The sequence below is a fragment of the Drosophila sechellia genome, unplaced genomic scaffold, assembly GCF_004382195.2.
Source record: "Drosophila sechellia strain sech25 unplaced genomic scaffold, ASM438219v1 U_210, whole genome shotgun sequence".
Lineage (NCBI taxonomy): Eukaryota > Metazoa > Arthropoda > Insecta > Diptera > Drosophilidae > Drosophila > Drosophila sechellia.
The window spans coordinates 1-16,379 of record NW_022611151.1 but is presented as its reverse complement, the minus strand read 5'-3'; the positions used below and the strand labels follow the sequence as shown (position 1 = coordinate 16,379).

The 16,379-nt window shown below is 44.4% G+C and overlaps 1 non-coding gene and 1 pseudogene across 1 annotated transcript; both read right to left on the bottom strand.

Annotated features, from left to right (window-relative positions):
- Positions 1-4,745: 4,745 nt before the first annotated feature.
- On the bottom strand, positions 4,746-14,175 carry LOC116802736 (annotated as a pseudogene).
- A 394-nt stretch (positions 14,176-14,569) lies between these two features.
- Positions 14,570-14,748, bottom strand: LOC116802732. Its single transcript, XR_004363102.1, has one exon. It is a non-coding gene; the product is annotated as a 5.8S ribosomal RNA (ribosomal RNA).
- Positions 14,749-16,379: the final 1,631 nt, after the last annotated feature.

Below are 16,379 nucleotides of genomic sequence, written 5' to 3'. Positions count from 1 at the left end.
AAACGTGCTAATCAACACGCCAGTCCTCAGGAAAACCCCGCTCAGAAGGCTCACTGGAAAATATACCGACGCCGCCAAGTTCGCGTCCTGGATGCTCTCCACCGTCAATCCGAACCCCATCCTCAACACACCCAGGAACATTGATGAAGCTATCGGGAATCTCACCAGGCAGATGCAAAACGCTGCGGAATTCGCAAGCCCACCGCCACCAAAGACTGCGAGAACACCTAGCAGGGACCTCCACCTCTGGTCCCCGGAAATTGCGGCACTCGTGACTGAGAAGAGGCGTCTCAGGAGAGTTTGGTTCTTGACGCGCAATCCAAGAGACAAAACAGCGCTCAATCACGCCACAAAGGAGTTGAAGGACAAGATCTCCAGCCTACGCCAGGACTCCTTCCTCAGATTCCTCGAGGAACTCTCTCCCGGGGACCCAGACCACAATCTGTGGAACGTCACCCGCCACATTAAACGACCAGCCAAAAAGGTTTCCGCAGTGCGCAAAGCAGATGGATCCTGGTGCCTTTCGGATGCTGAAAGAGCAGAAGCTTTCGCCGAACACCTTTACAACGCCTTCTCTCCGTTCGACTGCTGCACTGCCGAAGAACATGCTGAAACAGCCCGGTTTCTCAATAGCCCAAGCTCTCCCGGTCCCCCGTTGGAACCAGTCGACCCTGAGGAAGTTGCGCAGGAGATTGCTCTACTGAAGAACAACAAATCTCCAGGCCTGGATCGTATAGATGCGGCGGCCCTAAAAATGCTCCCATCCCGCTGCACACAAATGCTGGCCAGCATTTACAACAGCTGCTTCCGGCTAGGGTACTTCCCGGAAGAGTGGAAAAGAGCAGAGGTTATTGTCCTCCTCAAGCCTGGTAAGCCTGAAGCCAATCTCGCCTCCTATCGTCCGATTAGTTTGCTGGCAATCCTCTCCAAAATACTCGAAAGAGTATTTTTGCGCAGAGTATTGCCAGTACTGGATGAGGCTGGTTTGATCCCCGATCACCAGTTTGGCTTCAGGCGCTCCCACGGAACACCAGAGCAATGCCACCGGCTAGTCGAACGGATCCTCGAGGCATTCGAGCAAAAGAAATACTGCTGCGCTGTAATGCTCGACGTGAAGCAGGCATTCGACAGAGTTTGGCATCCTGGACTCCTCCATAAACTCAAATCCTACCTCCCAAGCCCCCATTTTACCCTCCTCAAATCCTACACTGAGGGAAGAGCATTCCAAGTCAGATGCGGAAGTGCAATAAGCCTACCCAGACTGATCAGAGCTGGAGTTCCGCAAGGCAGTGTGCTCGGACCAATACTGTACACCCTTTACACCGCAGACCTTCCCATAATCCCCTCCAGGAACCTAACTATAGCGACTTATGCAGATGACACGGCTTTCCTCGCCTCCTCATCCGACCCACGAGAAGCCTCCGAAACAATCCAAAGGCAAATGGACGCGCTACATCCCTGGCTCAGCAGGTGGAACATCGTAGTGAACGCGGAAAAATCTACCCAAACAACATTTGCACTAAGGAGAGGAGACTGCCCACCGGTCACGCTAAACGGAGTCATCATTCCCAACGCACCCGCACCCAAGTACCTAGGACTTACCCTGGACCGCAGGCTCACTTGGCGTCCCCACATCGTCAGCAAACGCATACAGGCCGATGCGCGTCTGAGGCAGATGCATTGGCTTATTGGGAGAGGGTCCAAGCTAAGGCAGAACCACAAAATCCTGGTGTACAAGGCAATTCTCAAGCCCATCTGGACCTACGGGATACAGCTATGGGGCACGGCAAGCCACACGAATCGCCTGCGTATACAGCGGTTCCAGAATAGGTGCTTGAGAATTGCCTGTAATGCGCATCCCTACCACGAGAATGTCGCCATACATAGGGAACTTGGAATCCCACAAGTCGCTGATGAAATCTCCAGGCTCAGCGAGAGATACCTGAAAAGGCTCGAAAACCACCCTAACCACCTCGCCACCAACCTGTTAGACAATAGCCAAACAAGCAGACGTCTCATGAGGAGACACCCTCTCGATCTTCCACAACAATAGACAACACATATAAAACCCGCCACAAATACATGTACAATAGTATCCCTTAAGCTAATGTTCCCCCGCAAAACCATTTAATTATTGTCCACTAGGACAGATTTTAAATAAATAAACGCACGCTAAAAAAAAAAAAAAAAAAAAAAAATTTTCATATGTATATTATTTAATTTACTCATACAATTGCCAAAATCATATGAATACATAAGTTTTGAACAATATGAGAGGTCGGCAACCACTGCCTACCTATAGTAGTTTTTGAACCCTCTGTCGTAATTCCGGTGGTTTACACTACTATACCCTCTCACTTAAATGGCTTTTCTCTATAATACTAAGAGAATATGGGAATATCTCTGCATTTTTTCCCATATACATATAATAATTAATCATTTTCGTATGTATATTATTTAATTTACTCATACAATTGCCAAAATCATATGAATACATAAGTTTTGAACAATATGAGAGGTCGGCAACCACTGCCTACCTATAGTAGTTTTTGAACCCTCTGTCGTAATTCCGGTCGTTTACACTACTATACCCTCTCACTTAAATGGCTTTTCTCTATAATACTAAGAGAATATGGGAATATCTCTGCATTTTTTCCCATATACATATAATAATTAACCATTTTCATATGTATATTATTTAATTTAATCATATAATTGCCAAAATCATATGAATACATAAGTTTTGAACAATATGAGAGGTCGGCAACCACTGCCTACCTATAGTAGTTTTTGAACCCTCTGTCGTAATTCCGGTCGTTTACACTACTATACCCTCTCACTATAATGGATTTTCTCTATAATACTAAGAGAATGTGGGAATATTTCAGCATTTTTTCCCTTATACATATAATAATTAATCATTTTCATATGTATATTATTTAATTTACTCATACAATTGCCAAAATCATATGAATACATAAGTTTTGAACAATATGAGAGGTCGGCAACCACTGCCTACCTATAGTAGTTTTTGAACCCTCTGTCGTAATTCCGGTCGTTTACACTACTATACCCTCTCACTTAAATGGCTTTTCTCTATAATACTAAGAGAATATGGGAATATCTTAGCATTTTTTCCCATATACATATAATAATTAACCATTTTCATATGTATATTTTTTAATTTACTCATATAATTGCCAAAATCATATAAATACATAAGTTTGAACAATATCAGAGGTCGGCAACGGTCTTTCCTCTATAATACTAAGATAATATGGGAATATTTCATCATTTTTTCCCTTATACATATAATAATTAATCATTTTCATATGTATATTATTTAATTTACTCGTATAATTGTCAAAATCCTATGAACACATAAGAGAATACAATATGAGAGGTCGGCGCAACCATAATATAGTAGTTGATGACGAGGTGTTTGGCAACTTGACACAATCCATTAAAGTCTTTATATTAATTATATGAAAGGGACAATATCATATGCGTCACTAAATTGATGACGAGGTGTTTGGCAACTTGATACAATTCTTTAAAGTCTTTATATCAAAAATTATATGATAGGGACAATATCATATGCGTCACTAAATTGATGACGAGGTGTTTGGCAACTTGACACAATTCATTAGAGTCTGTATATTAATTATATGATAGGGACAATATCATATGCGTCACTAAATTGATGACGAGGTGTTTGGCAACTTGACACAATTCATTAAAGTCTGTATATTAATTATATGATAGGGACAATATCATATGCGTCACTAAATTGATGACGAGGTGTTTGGCAACTTGATACAATTCTTTAAAGTCTTTATATCAAAAATTATATGATAAGGACAATATCATATGCGTCACTAAATTGATGACGAGGTGTTTGGCAACTTGACACAATCCATTAAAGTCTTTATATTAATTATATGATAGGGACAATATCATATGCGTCACTAAATTGATGACGAGGTGTTTGGCAACTTGATACAATTCTTTAAAGTCTTTATATCAAAAATTATATGATAAGGACAATATCATATGCGTCACTAAATTGATGACGAGGTGTTTGGCAACTTGACACAATTCATTAAAGTCTTTATATTAATTATATGATAGGGACAATATCATATGCGTCACTAAATTGATGACGAGGTGTTTGGCAACTTGACACAATCCATTAAAGTCTTTATATTAATTATATGATAGGGACAATATCATATGCGTCACTAAATTGATGACGAGGTGTTTGGCAACTTGATTCAATTCTTTAAAGTCTTTATATCAAAAATTATATGATAAGGACAATATCATATGCGTCACTAAATTGATGACGAGGTGTTTGGCAACTTGACACAATTCATTAAAGTCTGTATATTAATTATATGATAGGGACAATATCATATGCGTCACTAAATTGATGACGAGGTGTTTGGCAACTTGATACAATTCTTTAAAGTCTTTATATCAAAAATTATATGATAGGGACAATATCATATGCGTCACTAAATTGATGACGAGGTGTTTGGCAACTTGACACAATTCATTAAAGTCTTTATATTAATTATATGATAGGGACAATATCATATGCGTCACTAAATTGATGACGAGGTGTTTGGCAACTTGACACAATCCATTAAAGTCTTTATATTAATTATATGATAGGGACAATATCATATGCGTCACTAAATTGATGACGAGGTGTTTGGCTACAGGAAAAAATCATTTATTTATCGAATCATCAAGCAAAGGATAAGCTTCAGTGGATCGCAGTATGGCAGCTGCTCAACCACTTACAACACCTTGCCTGTTACAAAAGTCGTTTACAATTGATTCTAGGCTTTGTCATTGTATTAAATAATGCTTTTATATGTAACTAGCGCGGCATCAGGTGATCGAAGATCCTCCTAATTTACTATGTTACAAATTACATTGGCATCACATCCATTGTCGTTTATAAAATAAATTATAAACTTTAAATGGTTTAGAAGCCATACAATGCAAATTGCCCCTTATTTATCATTGCAGTCCAGCACGGATACGACCTTAGAGGCGTTCAGGCATAATCCAACGGACGTAGCGTCATACCACTGTTCGCTCGAACAAGTATTGTGCCATTGGTCCGTACCTGCGGTTCCTCTCGTACTACGCAGGAATGCTGTCGCAACAACGTTTTGTCATTAGTAGGGTAAAACTAACCTGTCTCACGACGGTCTAAACCCAGCTCACGTTCCCTTGCATGGGTGAACAATCCAACGCTTGGTGAATTTTGCTTCACAATGATAGGAAGAGCCGACATCGAAGGATCAAAAAGCGACGTCGCTATGAACGCTTGGCCGCCACAAGCCAGTTATCCCTATGGTAACTTTTCTGACACCTCTTGTTAAAAACTCTTTAAACCAAAAGGATCGATAGGCCGAGCTTTTGCTGTCCCTGTGTGTACTGAACACCGAGATCAAGTCAGCATTTGCCCTTTTGCTCTATGTGTGGTTTCTGTCCGCACTGAGCTGGCCTTGGGACACCTCCGTTATTATTTGAGAGATGTACCGCCCCAGTCAAACTCCCTACCTGGCAATGTCCTTGAATTGGATCATACCTGAGTAATTGGAGTTATACCAAATTTTCAAATCAAAAATACATAAATGCATCGTTTTATTAAAGAATTTGTTTGCGATTATATAACAAACTCGTGATACTTTGATCAAGAAGCTTGCATCAAAACCCAATACCATAAGATATAATAAATATATCCGTATAATGGCTAGGAAATGATACACGTTCCATTTAATCAAGTAAGTAAGGAAACAATAAGAGTAGTGGTATTTCATTGACGATACCAAACCGAGGTCTAATATCTCCCACTTATTCTACACCTCTTATGTCTCCTTACACTGCCAGATTAGAGTCAAGCTCAAAAGGGTCTTCTTTCCCCGCTAATTATTCCAAGCCCGTTCCCTTGGCTGTGGTTTCGCTAGATAGTAGATAGGGACAGTGACTTTCGGACCTCTCCGAACTTGTTTTACGTGGCGTGTTCCACACTGAAGGGATTACAACCACGACACCCTGAACACCCACAAGTGGTGCATGTATCAACATGGTGCATGAGTCTGGATACGCCAGACAAACGTCCCGGACTGGAAGCTATAGCTATGTACATAGCGACCACCCCGGTAGCAATTCGAGTACTTGCTTGCCGGGCAAGCACTCCCCCTTGCTGAGGAGCGAGATCTACCTAAAATCTCTACTGATCTCTGGGTCACAGCACCCGAGTTTTGCGCAACTAGCACCGTAACTCAAACGTCGAACACGAAGGCTCTACCCGCGATATGGGTATCAACCACAGCCACCACGATACTCCCACCAGGGGGCCTACCTCAATGTGCTGTCTTGGAGCAGCACAACCCGTGGTACCGAAAGAGAGGCTCGGTGGGCCTCCTCCTTTTGCTCCGACAAGCATGGTTAGAGGAACCAGTCGCTATATTAGTCGCCTCTTACGACAAGCAATAGCGGGCTGTGGAAGTATTCTCGCCCGCTAACCACACGGCGAAGTTTTGGGCTAAATACCCCTCCTCCTACGGAACACCTCGTCCGCAAACGCTGCCAGCCGTTGAATCCTCTGCTGATCTTCCAGGATTCTATTGAAGGTCCAGTTTTCGCCAAGGCGCTGCACTCCAAGTCCATCGAGGTTTCGCAAATCTGCATATAGAGGACAAGCGCACAATATGTGCATCCAGTCCTCATATGGATCACCACAAGCGCAAGCAGTGGTATCGCTGAGGGCTCTCCCTTGCAAAAATGCGTTAAACGACCCGTGACCTGTCAGCAGGAAAGACGTCCTCATCGAGAATCCAAAGCTTGGATCTCGATAGGCGAGAGTGACGTATGGGATGAACTTGTGCGTCACCCGTCCTGGTTCGCTGTCGTCATCCCATCTGTTTTGCCAATTCTGCAGCAAGCACTCCTCTAGGCGAGTCTTCCTCTGCTTCCAGCTTAGACACGTAGTGTCCTCGCCGTATAGCCAGTCGTTCTCCTCCAGCGGGTATCCACGCTTCAGCTTGTACTTGACCGCTAAAAACTTAGCAGCCAAGTCAAGCGGGGGAGCTCCGCCAAGTACCTGCAGTGCCACTGTGGACACTGTTCGGCATACCGAAAGGCATCCAAGCAGGATTAGCCTCTGGCAGGAGGCTAGTCGTCTCCGGGCGGCTACCTGTTCGGCGGTGTCATACCATACCGGGGCACCAAACAGCACACAAGGTGCCATGAGTCCGTCATATATGGTCCGCCTGGCTCGAGGACTGAAGCCCCAGTCGGCTCGAAGCACACGCGCCAATGCTCCAACGACTCCGGTCATCCGCTGGCGAAGCGAAGCTATGTGCGTGAGGAATTTCATTCCTTCACTGACCGTGATGCCAAGGTACCGACAGCTACGCACATACGGAAGGTTCGCTCCAGCAAACCTCACCGTAGGCGCACGTCTCAAGGCACCTTTCAGCAGCATTATTACCGTCTTGCTGGTCGAGACGGTAACGCCAACTTCCGCTCCCCACGCTTCTACGATGGACATCAGCTCTGCACCTTTTTCCTCTAGCTCAGCTCGGGAATTTCCCTCGACGAGAAGCAGCAAGTCATCCGCGTATGCACTCAGCTGGCAATACGGCTGGAGACGCTGAAGCAGTACATCCATCAGTATGTCCCAGATAAATGGGCCACTGATTGACCCCTGCGGGCAGCCTCTAGTTACCGGTACATCCACAGTACCGGAACTGCTTCGGATCACTGCTCTTCGGCCGGAGAAAAAGCTCTGCCACAAGCCCATCTCCCGGCATCCCAAGTCGGCTAGTCGGCGGAGTGCAGCACTCCATTCGACGTTGTCGAATGCTCCTTTGAAGTCCACGAATGTGCCGAGCACGTATTGCGCCGGGCTGGCACAAACACTGCTCTTCACGTGCCTCCAAGCATCCTCCACACATCGTCCTTGGCGAAATCCAAATTGCCATCTGCAGCCTTCCGGAAGAACTTCTCTCACACGATTCACCATGATGGCCTCGAGCACCTTACCAAAGACTGGTAGCAAGCATATTCCTCTATATGAGGAGGGCTCACATTTGTCCTTATCTGGCCCTTTGAGCAGCGAGACAACTCGTGGGCACTTCCACTCAGCGGGAAAGTATCCTAATCGGATGCATCGGGAAAACAACGATGCAAGGTGCTCGGGTATGGCGCGCCAGACTGCCTTGCAGATAGTGCCATTAATGCCGTCCAAGCCGGGAGAGCGCCTGCTCTTCAACCGGGCAACACATGCATCAACCTCGAATACTTCGAGGGCCGGTGGGACTTCCTCCGCGATGGCAGTCGGTGCTTCGGACTCCGCAACTGGGAAGAAATTGCGGAGGAGCACTCGTGCACAGTCACCCCAATCGGTGATCATCTCGCCATTCACGCGGAGGCACCCAATCTCCGTGCACTTCCTGCGGCCTCGGCAAATCTTATAGACGCGCCCCCATGGGTCGTCGGCATGATCTCCCACGAAGCGTTTCCACTCATCCATTTTCGCCCTCCAAATGAGCTTCTTGTAGTTGGCTGAGGCCCGCCTCAGGTCGACCAATACACGCTCTATTGCGGCATCATCATCATGACGCCTTCCATTTTGAAGTAGGCGACGAAGTCTCCGGACTTCGCGCCTTGCATCACAGAGGTCGGCAGTCCACCAACGTGCTCTCCTGCTGGGCAATCGGATGGACTTTCTTCCCAGCGCAATATCACATACATTATGTACTATACTGCGCAGGGTCGAAACTTGCTGGTCCAACGGCGACTCTGAGAAGTTTTCCGGAAGTTCGGCTGCTCTACTCACCATTTCCTCCTTGAACAATCGCCAACGTGCATTGGAGAAGTTCCAGGACGGCACAGGAGCTATGCTCTCAACTGCGCGCGCGGTAGTTGGTTCGGCCACAACAGTAATGATGTTGTGGTCACTCAATTCCCACTCGTCCACTCTCCACTCATATGTGGCCCACATAGATGCTGCCTCATTGACGATTGTCACGTCGATATCGCTTGTAGCTCTGTAATTATCGAACGTGTACACCTCTGTTGACTGGTTTAGGGCGGCGACTCTTGCCTCCAGCATCCACTCTGACAGCAGCTCACCCCGTCTGTAGTTAGCTTGCCCCTCGGCATGACGAGAGAGTTTGCTAAGCCACATGGGGGACACTGCATTCGCGTCGAGGCCCAGGATTGCGGGGGTTCTGCTGGCCTGCAGCAGGACCGCATCCATGTACCGGATGTACGGTTCCAGAGGTGCATCATACTGGCAGTATGCGGCGCAAAGGAAGATTGAGCCAAAACTCCCTTTCACGACCAGACATACGCCATAATCTGTGGTGAGGGTCTCCACTGGCATACAGATGGCTTCCTGGTGATCCACTAGGATGGCTGCCTTCCCTCGCCGATCGATGAAAATTCTCATTCCTTCAGGCAGCACATCCATTCCGTCCCCGCCGAGATACGGCTCCTGCACCAGCGCGAACATAGACTCCGATCTCCTGAGTCGGACTCCGAGCTCGATGGTCGCAGCTCGGCCTCGGCCACAGTTCGCTTGGATGAAGCTAAACATTAGTGTCTAGCTTGCACCCTCGCCAGCAACGCCCCGTATATCGGGCAAACGCTCGAGAGCATGTAATGCCCCGAGGGTTGCCCTCTGTGGCGGCAGTTCCGGCAGTCCACCGGGTTTTGGCACTTTGCCGCAGTGTGGCCTTGTTGCCCGCACTGGCGACAGACACTATCCTTCTGCCGGCATTCGCTGACCTTGTGGTCGAAACCCACACATCTGTGGCAGGCGTATGTGCGGACCTGTGACCGGCATCGGAATGAGAACCACTTGATGTAGACACGACCTACATCAAGCTTCGCCATCGCCCGGTCGTCAACCTCCAGCGTCACATTTACTGTGGCGCCGTCAGCTACCGACCACGCCTTGGTCACCAGGTGCACTGACTTCTTAAACTGGGCCAGATTCATTTCGCTGTCGAAGTTGTTTTCGTGGAGCTCCTTCATAAACTCCTCAGGGCCGATAGCTGTGTCGACGTCATATACGACGACCTTCGGCTTCTCGGCCGCATTCCGTGCCACATTTAGGCCAACCTCGGCGAATCTTTTTGAAGCGACCACCTTCTGCAGCTCTCCCACCGAAGGAGTGCGAATGATCGCACCACCACCTCGACGGAGCTCACGGACCTCGTGTACTCTGACTCCGAGAGAGGGTGCAACCATCGTTCGCACCTTTTCCGCTATGTCTTTCCCCGATAGCGCAGGGTCGTCGCACTTCACCACCGCTGACCACGTCTCGCGGACCTTGGTAGTCCGCGGGGCAGCGATGGGTGCAACCTGCTGCATCTGGGGAGCATTGGCGGCCGTATTTTTCAACAGATTCAACGACGGCGGCGGCGGTGGCGGCATAGCAAGCCGCGTCTCCAGCTCTCCGCACCGGAGCATTAGCGCCAACACCAGCTCATCGTAGCGGCTGATAGCATATGAGAGCTCTTCCGTGTCCACTTCTCCTAGTCTGCGGAAGCTGCTTCTCACCATGCGCTGTGTGGCCGACAGCTCTGCCATCATGGCTGCTTGCCCAGCACGGGCGGCAGCGGTGGCGGCAGTGGCAGTGGTGGCAACAATTTTAGCAGCAGTGAAAACGGCGGAGGCAGCAGTGTGGTCGGCAGCAGGGGCAGCAGTAGGATCAGCAGCGGTGGCAGCAGCGTGGGGGGGGGCAGCATCAATGGCAGCGTTCTCCGTAGCCGCCCGGGCGTCCTCCAGCGACGAAAACGGCTCCTCCAGTACCCCAACGGGTTCTGGCACTCCATTCGATGCCAGGGCAACCAATTTCGCCTGCGTTGGCGCCGAGCTCTTAGATGCCAGATGGCTTCTGCGCCTGCCTCGTCTGGACTTCATCGAGGCACTACTTCCGCTCAAGGCACTCGCGCTGCTGTCGCTCTCCATCGGCATAAATACGATGGTGGCTCCACCTACCGTCGACGCCAGCAACCGTATGCTCGTTTACTCGCTGACAAAAGGTAGTTGCTCTGGAACTCGAGCTCCACCTATCGGTAGAGTCTGGTAGCACTAAAACTCTCCCTAGACACAAACCTTAGCAGTGACTCCCACCAATAAGCTTTGTGACAGCTGATCAAAAAGCTTACTCGAAAAACTTACTCGTAAGTTCGCCTTCAGCACGTGCTAAGTGGAAAATTCCCAACAATTAATTGTTAATTACTTCCAAACCGCTTGTTTATAACACACGAAAATTAGCACACGACTTTCGCGGAGCACTAATTCACCGATTTTATTACTTTCCAAACACGGAAAACCAAGTTCTTCGCAATCTGTACACGAGCGCAACGAAAACACGTCCGTCGTTAATCCATTCATGCGCGTCACTGATAGGGATAGGGTAGATAGGGACAGTAGGAATCTCGTTAATCCATTCATGCGCGTCACTAATTAGATGACGAGGCATTTGGCTACCTTAAGAGAGTCATAGTTACTCCCGCCGTTGACCCGCGCTTACTTGAATTTCTTCACTTTGACATTCAGAGCACTGGGCAGAAATCACATTGTGTCAACACCCGCTAGGGCCATCACAATGCTTTGTTTTAATTAGACAGTCGGATTCCCCAAGTCCGTGCCAGTTCTGAATTGATTGTTAATTGATAATCGTTATAATTGATAAGAACTAATTGGTTTAACCCAAATAGTATTCTTAAAAATTTTAGCAAGAAAGTTCCACAATTGGCTACGTAACTAAACTATCCGGGGAACAAGTAACTAACATAAATGCTAGAAACTCTATTTACCCAGAACGAGCACATAAACCATGTTATTGTTTCCCAATCAAGCCCGACTATCTCAATCTTCAGAGCCAATCCTTATCCCGAAGTTACGGATCTAATTTGCCGACTTCCCTTACCTACATTATTCTATCGACTAGAGACTCTTCACCTTGGAGACCAGCTGCGGATATTGGTACGGCCTGTTGAGAAGTTTGCGTGTCCCCACCATAAATTTTCAAGGTCCGAGGAGAAAATATCGACACAACAGTATATGTCATGCTCTTCTAGCCCATCTACCATATCTCTCTGCGAAAGACTTCCATGGTAGTACGGCTATAAAACAGAAAAGAAAACTCTTCCGATATCTCTCGACGGCTTCTTTATGGTCGTTCCTGTTGCCAGGATGAGCACGAGGCCCATATTTAATAACAAACGGATACTCAACAGGTTACGGAATTGGAACCGTATTCCCTTTCGTTCAAAATTATTCAAGTGTATTATATTCGCTTTGTTTATATAGTTAGGCATTTTTGTTTTACTTGAAAATTTTCGGCTTTCGCCTTGAACTTAGGACCGACTAACTCGTGATCAACCACTGTTCACACGAAACCCTTCTCCACTTCAGTCCTCCAAGGTCTCATTCGATTATTTGCTACTACCACCAAGATCTGTACCAATGGCAGCTCCATGCAGGCTTACGCCAAACACTTCTACGCATACCATTGTACCTTCCTACTCACTAAAGTTTCAAAATTTATATCACAAGTAATATAAATCATCTACTTTAGCGGTAATGTATAGGTATACAACTTAAGCGCCATCCATTTTAAGGGCTAGTTGCTTCGGCAGGTGAGTTGTTACACACTCCTTAGCGGATTTCGACTTCCATGATCACCGTCCTGCTGTTTTAAGCAACCAACGCCTTTCATGGTATCTGCATGAGTTGTTAATTTGGGCACCGTAACATTACGTTTGGTTCATCCCACAGCGCCAGTTCTGCTTACCAAAAGTGGCCCACTGGGCACATTATATCATAACCTTGAACTTCATATCAAGAAAGTTAAGGTTCTTACCCATTTAAAGTTTGAGAATAGGTTAAGATCGTTTCGACCCTAAGGCCTCTAATCATTCGCTTTACCAGATAAGATTATTTTATATAATATTAAAATGCACCAGCTATCCTGAGGGAAACTTCGGAAGGAACCAGCTACTAGATGGTTCGATTGGTCTTTCGCCCCTATACTCAATTCTGACAATCGATTTGCACGTCAGAACTGTTTCGGTCTTCCATCAGGGTTTCCCCTGACTTCAACCTGATCAAGTATAGTTCACCATCTTTCGGGTCACAGCATATATGCTCAAGGTACGTTCCAGTTAGAGGCATAAATAATATAAATATACATTATACATAACTATATAGAACGCCCCGGGATTGTGTTAATTAGCTATAAATAGCTAAAAAACTAATCCCATTATTAGTCAAGTTAATTACGCTATTAGGTTTACATCCCAATAACTTGCACATATGTTAGACTCCTTGGTCCGTGTTTCAAGACGGGTCCCGAAGGTATCCTGAATCTTTCGCATTGTTAATCATACAAGAGCATATAATAAACACAAAAATCAATGATAATTATGCCATTATATAATTCCGAAAAATTAACGCTCTGTAATAATATAAATCTATCAGCACTTTATCAAATTAATAACATTTATTCTGTGTTAAAATGCAAGCAATTTAATTGGAATAAACTATAAGTTATATTTTATGATAAATTTGGGATATGCTAATAGATTACAATGTCCTTATATGGAAAAAATGCACATTATTCTTAATAATATTATTTAAATATTACAATTTTAATGATGAATTTTCCATAACGGATATTCAGGTTCATCGGGCTTAACCTCTAAGCAGTTTCACGTACTGTTTAACTCTCTATTCAGAGTTCTTTTCAACTTTCCCTCACGGTACTTGTTTACTATCGGTCTCATGGTTATATTTAGTTTTAGATGGAGTTTACCACCCACTTAGTGCTGCACTATCAAGCAACACGACTCTTTGGAAACATCATCTAGCAATCATTAACGTTATACGGGCCTGGCACCCTCTATGGGTAAATGGCCTCATTTAAGAAGGACTTAAATCATTAATTTCTCATACTAGAATATTGACGCTCCATACACTGCATCTCACATTTGCCATATAGACAAAGTGACTTAGTGCTGAACTGTTTTCTTTTCGCTCGCCGCTACTAAGAAAATCCTTGTTAGTTTCTTTTCCTCCCCTAATTAATATGCTTAAATTCAGGGGGTAGTCCCATATGAGTTGAGGTTGTATATATAACTATATTTTGCCATAAATTCTTTATATATAAATGATAAAACAATCAATTAAATTCGTTATAAATAGTTCCAATAGTTCTTGTAAGCAAAGTCATTTTTATCCATTTAACGAACCAACGAAGAATAATAACAAAACCAAGATTTTTCTTTTTCCGAATCATTAATAAGAGACAATTCTAGATGAAAAATATTTCAATTTTTTATGCTAGACATTTCTCAGTATTATTTGATTGAAAAAGAAAATATTTCTCTTCGTTTTTCACATTCAAATGTGAGATAATGTTTTTCATTTCTTTTTTAATATTATGAATAAAATCATTATTTAATCCAATAATATACCATATGCTTATAAAAAATTTATAAACAACTTAATTAGCATAGTCTTACAACCCTCAACCATATGTAGTCCAAGCAGCACTATAAAATTAATTAAAGTACATAACAGCATGGACTGCGATATGCGTTCAAAATGTCGATGTTCATGTGTCCTGCAGTTCACACGATGACGCACAGTTTGCTGCGTTCTTCATCGACCCATGAGCCGAGTGATCCACCGCTTAGAGTTTTATAATTCAATTTTATATAATGTCAATATTGTTTTTTATTGAAAGAAATTAAAAATACACCATTTTACTGGCATATATCAATTCCTTCAATAAATTTATTTTTATACCTAAAATAAATGTTGCGAAATGTCTTAGTTTCATATAAGCATTATGTATCATAATAATCTGGTTATGGTTTGCTATTTTGGGTGACACATACTGCAAAATTTATATAAAACATTAACCTGATGGATGACAGGTACAAACATTGTATATTTTAGGTTGTTGCATTAGCCAACGTATGCTCATAACATAGATGAACAATACATATTCGCAACGCGTGTATATTATGGTCCATATACACACACACTTATTTTGATTACCACACATTCAAAATTATTTTTATTTTAATTCGACTTCTACTTCGAATTTAGTTTAGTTTCTTCGATTTCCATTTTCGAGAATTTGTTTTATAGGAAACGCCGTTGTTGTAGTAAGTACTGCCACAAATACGCACAGCAACATTAATAATGTTAAAGTCTTTTTATGAGGTTGCCAAGCCCCACATATAAAATAAAAGCCATCTTCATTTTATTTTGACTTTAACTTTTGATTCCGTGGAATCATTTTGTAATATTTTTATTTTGGTAAATTGTATTTATTTGTATTATAACAAATATTTATTAACGATAAGGATATTATACAATAATGATCCTTCCGCAGGTTCACCTACGGGAAACCTTGTTACGACTTTTACTTCCTCTAAATAATCAAGTTCGGTCAACTTTTGCGAAACAAACCGTAACACGCAAGGCGTCACAGTGATCACGTCCGGAGACCTCACTAAATAATTCAATCGGTAGTAGCGACGGGCGGTGTGTACAAAGGGCAGGGACGTAATCAATGCGAGTTAATGACTCACACTTACTGGGAATTCCAAGTTCATGTGAACAGTTTCAGTTCACAATCCCAAGCATGAAAGTGGTTCAGCGGTTTACCCGGACTCTCGGTCTAGGAAAACACGTTGATACTTCATTGTAGCGCGCGTGCAGCCCAGGACATCTAAGGGCATCACAGACCTGTTATTAGACGCAATTTGTCCATTTAAGAAGCTAGTGTCCTTATAATGGGACAAACCAACAGGTACGGCTCCACTTACATAAACATTCAAACACAATAAACATTTTACTGCACCATGAATGAAGGCTACATAAGCTTCAGCACCATAATCCTGAAGATATCTATTTATATATTTGAGTCTCGTTCGTTATCGGAATTAACCAGACAAATCACTCCACGAACTAAAACGGCCTGCACCACCACCATAGATTCGAGAAAGAGCTAATCAATCTGTCTTACACACTTATGTTCGGACCTGGTAAGTTTTCCCGTGTTGAGTCAAATTAAGCCGCAGGCTCCACTCCTGGTGGTGCCCTTCCGTCAATTCCTTTAAGTTTCAGCTTTGCAAACCATACTTCCCCGGAGCCCAAAAGCTTTGGTTTTCCCGGAAGCGACTGAGGAGAGCCATAAAAGTAGCTACACCCAATTGCTAGCTGGCATCGTTATGGTTAGAACTAGGGGGTATCTGAATCGCCTTCGAACCTCTAACTTTCGTTCTTGATTAATGAAAACATCTTTGGCAAATGCTTTC